This window comes from Budorcas taxicolor, chromosome 5, assembly GCF_023091745.1.
Source record: "Budorcas taxicolor isolate Tak-1 chromosome 5, Takin1.1, whole genome shotgun sequence".
Taxonomy (NCBI): Eukaryota; Metazoa; Chordata; class Mammalia; order Artiodactyla; family Bovidae; genus Budorcas; species Budorcas taxicolor.
Window position 1 is genome coordinate 98,419,939 of NC_068914.1, and position 6,281 is coordinate 98,426,219.

The window sequence follows — 6,281 nt, forward strand, 5'->3', positions numbered from 1 at the left end:
ACTCTGGTTAATGGTGTTTTTGTTAATAAAAGATCGAGAAGCCAGATTAAAAAGCCAGAAGTTTCCAACTTTTGAGGCCAGCTAATTCCAGCTACTTCCTCAACTGTGAGCCATTCATTAGTCTGCCAAGTGAAAAATCACTCTAATACTAGCACTCCCTTGATATATTCTCTGTTAGTCATTCAGTTGTGTCCGACTCTCTGTGACCCCATGGACTGTAGCCCACCAGGCTGTTCTGTCTGCAGAATTCTCCAGGCAAAAATACTGGAGTGGGTTTTGCTGAATAACACTATGAGGAAGGAGAGGAAGGCTAGGGGGATGAGGCAGAGGAAGACAGGAAAGGAGGAAGGAGGGAAAAACCAGAACCGAACCCTAGTTAAAGGAATACTTATCTTCATCAGATTTTGGTTTAATACAAAATACTTAGCATTGAGGGGCTTCCCAGGCGGCTTGGTGGTAAAGAATCCACCTGCCAATGCAGGAGATGCAGCGTTGATCCCTGGATTGGGAAGATCCCATGGAGAAGGAAATGGCAATCCACTCCAGTATTCTTGCCTGGGAAATCCCATGGACAGAGGAGCCTGGCGGGGCTACAGTCCATGGGGTCATAAAAGTGTCAGACACAGCTTCATGACTAAACAACAACAACACAAAAATTCAGTATTGAATTAATAGAGATCAGGAGTTGTAGGCTGTAGACCATGATGTCTCTGCCTTGTTTTGTAACTTTGAAATACCACCAAGAAACTCTGGTTCTCATGGTTCTTTGCCAAAAAATCAGAAAGTTTAACTAGAATTTGCTTAAGGTTCTGTATCAATTACTAAAATGATAGAATCAATTACATGCCTTTCACATGCCATCTCATTTGATGATCACACCAGTTAAGTTTTATGATCTCAGTTTTATAGCTGAATTTATGGAGACAGTGCAGTTAAACAGTTTATCTCATTTGACCTGAAAAAAGAAAGAGTAACAGATAGATTGGATCTTCTGTCTATCTGGCTCCAAAGACAAAGCTTTACTATTCCAAGCCATTGTACTTTGCAAAATAATAGATATTTAGTTAAATGTTGAAGTGAATACTGTTTCTCTAATTTTACCTGAAAACATAAAGATTTACTTTTAAGGTTATGGAGATCTCTTAATAAAATAGCTTATGTTAGATTATCAACATTCTTTCTTGGAAAAGAATGGTTCACAGTAAACACTCGATATCCTGAATGAATGGGAAAAACTGGCTGTGCTGGCAACAAAATAATCTATACACCCCCTCCACTGTGTTCATGGGGTTCTCAAGACAAGAATACTGAAGTGGTTTGCCATTCCTTTCTCCAGTGAACCACATTTTCTAAGGCTGTGACTAGCAGGAACATGCCCTTCAGCTGCTCCATGTAGCCAGACGTTATGCCTGGTGCCTTAGTTGTCTCACCGCTGGTTCTCGCTGAACATGTAAATCTTCACCTGCCATCAGCTGTCAGTCAATTTGCCTACCGGGGCCTGGGGCAAAGGCCCTGCTGGAGTCAACAATCCCTCTGCCATCTGTTTGGATATAGTTGTATTTTACTTCTTCATGAAAGATGATCTCAATTTCTTCATTCTCTCCTAAAGTGACTATTAAAATAAAGATACAGACTTATAGCTTGTTGTTGTTGTTCAGTTGCTAGGTTGTGTCTGACTCTTAGCAACCTCATGGATAGCAGTATGCCAGGCTTCCTTGTCCTTCACTATCTCCTGGAATTTGATCAAATTTGTGCCCATTGAGTCAGTGATGCTATCCAACCATCTCATCCTCTGTCACCCTCTTCTCCTCCTGCCTTTAATCTTTCCCAGCATCAGGGTCTTTTCCAATGAGTCAGTTCTTCACATCAGGTGACCAAAGTATTAGAGCTTCAGCTTTAGTGGCTGATTTTTTTTTTTAATTGACTGGTTTGGTCTCCTTGAAAGTCCATGAGACTCTTAACAAATATATGCTTTTTAACAAGCATAAAAAGAGAATGCATGTTTCTCTTCAGAAAAAAGTCCCAAATGATAGACATGAAGCTTGTCATCATTAAAAAAATACTCATTAGCAGATCTTTCCAGGTGATACAGAAGCAGACCTTATGAAAAACATACTTTAGTAATCACAAACTATTCACTATATGTTTTAGAGTGTCTGTCTAGTCAAGGCTATGGTTTTTCCAGTGGTCATGTATGGACGTGAGAGTTGGACTGTGAAGAAAGCTGAGCACCGAAGAATTGATGCTTTTGATCTGTGGTGTTGGAGAAGACTCTTGAGAGTCCCTTGGACTGCAAGGAGATACAACCAGTGCATTCTAAAGGAGATCAGCCTTGGGATTTCTTTGGAAGGAATGATGCTAAAGCTGAAACTCCAGTACTTTGGCCACCTCATGAGAAGAGTTGACTCATTGGAAAAGACTGATGCTGGGAGGAATTGGGGGCAGTAGGAGAAGGGGATGACCGAGGATGAGATGGCTGGATGGTATCACTGACTCACTGGACGTGAGTCTGAGTGAACTCCGGGAGTTGGTGATGGAGAGGGAGGCCTGGCGTGCTGCAATTCATGGGGTCACAAAGAGTCAGACACCACTGAGCAACTGAACTGAACTGAACTGAACTGATATACCTTAGAGTCAGACAAAGCAGGCTTCTAAACCTAGTAATCTGACTCTAGGCAAATACATTAGCTTCCTGTTAAGAATGGGCAAAATTATTGCTATTTGTATGCTTGTGATAAGGATTAGAAATAATATAACTAAATTATTGGCAAATAAGTCTTTAGTAATTGGCATGTACTATGGTGGGAAATAAAAAGGATGTCCTCTTTGGCTTACTGAGTGAAGAAAGTGAGTTGTTGTTGTTGTTTTTTTTTTAGTAGCATAAATTGTAAGTTTTTCAAACAGTATCCATGGATAACTGTCTGGGGATACATATAAATGAGGTATATTTTCCAGTTTTAGTAATGCTTTTTTTGTCTCTCATATATCTTTCAGTGCATGTATTACTTTGAAAAACTAATAAAGATGATTTCTTGAATCTCTTTGCTATTGAACCAACTCTAAACAAAGTTATCTATACAAATCAGCAGTTGCACAGAGTAGAACATAACTAATTATAATTGTACGGTGACATTCTGGAACAGACAGGGAGATTCCTGGACTGACCTTAGACAAGTAGTGCAGAATGAACTTATTCTAAACAGCCACACAACTTGAGTCTAAGCAAACATATCACCTCTGCCTTTGATTTCTTTGGAATGCCACAAAGGCCCTGTTGTTGTAATACTTTTGTGGTCTCTACTTATTAACTTAGTGTTGTAACCTGACTGTTTCATAACTGGCAATAAAATTACAGAATCAAAACTCTGAGTGCGTACATGCAAATTATTCAGGTTAAAAAAAAATCGAGCTGGGAAATACAGAGACTCAAATCCCCTTACTAATTTTAACTTCATATAGCTCACAATTTTGAAATAATAGGAAGATCTCAAGAGTAATAATGATATACAGCAGCCAACAAGTTTAGAGTAATGGCAGAAGTCTCTTTTGTTTTTCAGTTTAAACTAGTTTGTAAATACATAAGGAATTTTTTTTTTAAATTTCAGTTTTTTCTTCTGTGTTTCAGTTCTTACAGTCTGATTTAATCAATGATACCAACTATTGGGTGTAATCTTCTGGTGGGCTACAGTCCATGGAGTCGCAAGAGTCAGACACGACTAAGCGACTCAACCACCACCACCACCACTATATTGTCAAACCCAGGATTGTGGCTTCACAGTAGGAGCCCGTCCATCTTTCACCCATACCTTTAGCCATAGAAACTTAAGAGAAAATACTGATCAATTTTGGCCCATAAAGTGAAGGTATTCAGTAAGATTCTTTCATGGTTCTATTTCAAAAGTAGTATACAATAATTAATAAGAGCTTGAAAGGTGAAAGTGAAAGTCATTAAGTCATGCCCAACTCTTTGACTTCGTAGACTACAACCTGCCAGGCCCTTATGTCCATGGCATTTTCCAGGCAAGGATACTGGAGTAGGTTGCCATTTCCTTCTCCAGGGGATCTTCCTGACCTAGGGATTGAACCCGAGTCTCTTGTACTGCAGGCTAATTCTTTACTGGGATACCAGGCAAGCCCAATTAAGAGCTTACGCACTAGAATACCTGCACTCAGATGCAGTTTTCTAATTTATGTATTCATTTAGCAACTGTTTGTGGGCCAGACATCATTTTGGACACTGGGAATTATATAGTGAAAAAACACAGAGCTGTCTCTGCCATCATATTTTTTAATATTCCAGTAGGAGGACACAGAAAAAGGAAACAGAAAATAAAGAACTATGAGGTAAGAGCAGACACAGTAACTGCCGTAATGTGTAGAAGGTTTTGTTTGCTAGCTTGTTAGATCAATTTAGTACTGATACTTTGAAAAGTGATTGAACATCTCACACGAAACATAAAACTAGATAATATTACCAAATGCATAGGACTGAAGTGAAACTGTACACATAAAGTGCTGAACTCGGTGGCTAATGTATAGTTAAGTGCTCAAAAAACCCTAAGCTGATAGAAGACTTTTGCAACTTAATAAAGACTATACAAAATCTGCAGCTTACCAGGTGGTAGAGTGGTAAAGAATCTGCCTGCCAATGTAAGAGATGGAAGAGGTGTGGGTTCAATCCCTGGGTGAGGAAGATCCCCTGGAGTAGAAAATGACAACCTGCTCCAGTATTCTTGCCTGGAAAATTCCATGAACAGAGGAGCTGTATAGGCCATGGTCCATGGGGCCACAAAGAGTTGGACATGACTGAGTGACTAAGTGTACACACACAAGAAATCTACAGCTAACACTAAACTTAATGGCAAGAACTCCAGGCTTTCCCACTGATATCAGGACCAAGGCAAGGATGCTCCCTCTCACCACTCCTTTTCAAGGTTGAACTAAAAATCCTTGCTGATGCAATAAAGCATAGAAATAGAATAAAAGCCATACACATTGGCAAAGACAGAGCTCCCTTGTTCCTTCCACCTTGTCAGTAATCAGGAAGAAGAGGGCTATCCAGTGGCCAGGAAGTGATGTCATCACATACTGAATATGCTGTCCCCTTGATCTTGGACTTCCCAGCCTCCAGAAGTGTGAAAAATAATTCGTTTTGGTTGCTTATAAGCCACCCAATCTATTTATGTTGAGGCAGCCTGAATGGACTAGGATAGTCAAAGAATTAATTTCTATCAAATGTGTTGTCCTCTTTGGGGCCTTTCCCTCTTCACCTTGCTGAGTCAACAAAGCAAAAGGGGGGGAAACCCCTATTTCTTAAATGAGATTAAATTCCCTAGAGAAGATTCCTTAAATACTTATTGTCCACTAAGAATAAAAGAAAAGACTAGGTAGCAAAGGATCTTGGTATTAGTCTCAGCATCCCCAACCTCTCTGAGATTCGTTTTACCCATCTCTAAGACAGGGACAATTACTACCTTCAGTTATATGTAGATATCTGTGAGCTTGTCATGAACTGTTATTTGAACACATAAATGTAAGAGAGTACTGTATTTCTTGAACTGATATATATTATTTTTCTCAAAGTGGCAACTGAAAGAGTTAACAGCATAGAAACTACCTCCTTCCAGTATCTTACGGGGTCATTGTATAGGTGAAAAAATCAGGTTTCGTTTTCCTAAGTGAGGCAATCTAGTGTGTTTTTACTATGTAGGTACGGTTTCTTAGTGTTAGCTAATATTGCCAAAGTAGTCAAGCTTTCCATCTGTATGCCACTCATCAAGATCAAGCCATGCTCCTTTCAAAAGACCATATTTCCCACCAGAGAATGTTACCCTTTTCTAAACCAATCAAAAATATTAGTCATGCAAGTAATGATAATAAAAATAGGTATGATACTAATAGCCCACAGTTATATAAAACTCTCTATATCAAGCACTGTTCGTAGCCTTATACATCATCTTACAGTGTATTTGGGCCATTAGTCAAAAGTTCTTTATGATCCACACAATCAAAGACTTTGGCATGGTCAATGAAACAGAGGTAGGCGTTTTTCAGTAATTCCCTAGCTTTCTTTATGATCGAGCGAGTGTTGGCAATTTGATCTCTGGTTCCTCTTCCTTTTCTAAACCCAGCTTGGACATCTGGAAGTTCTTGGTTTGCATAATGTTGAAGGCTAGCATGCAAGATTTTAAGCAAAAGACAGCCAATTAAATTATTTTTAATTTAAAAAAATGTTCTAGAACTGAGTACAACGTCTAATTCATTCCGAAGACCAAATAATT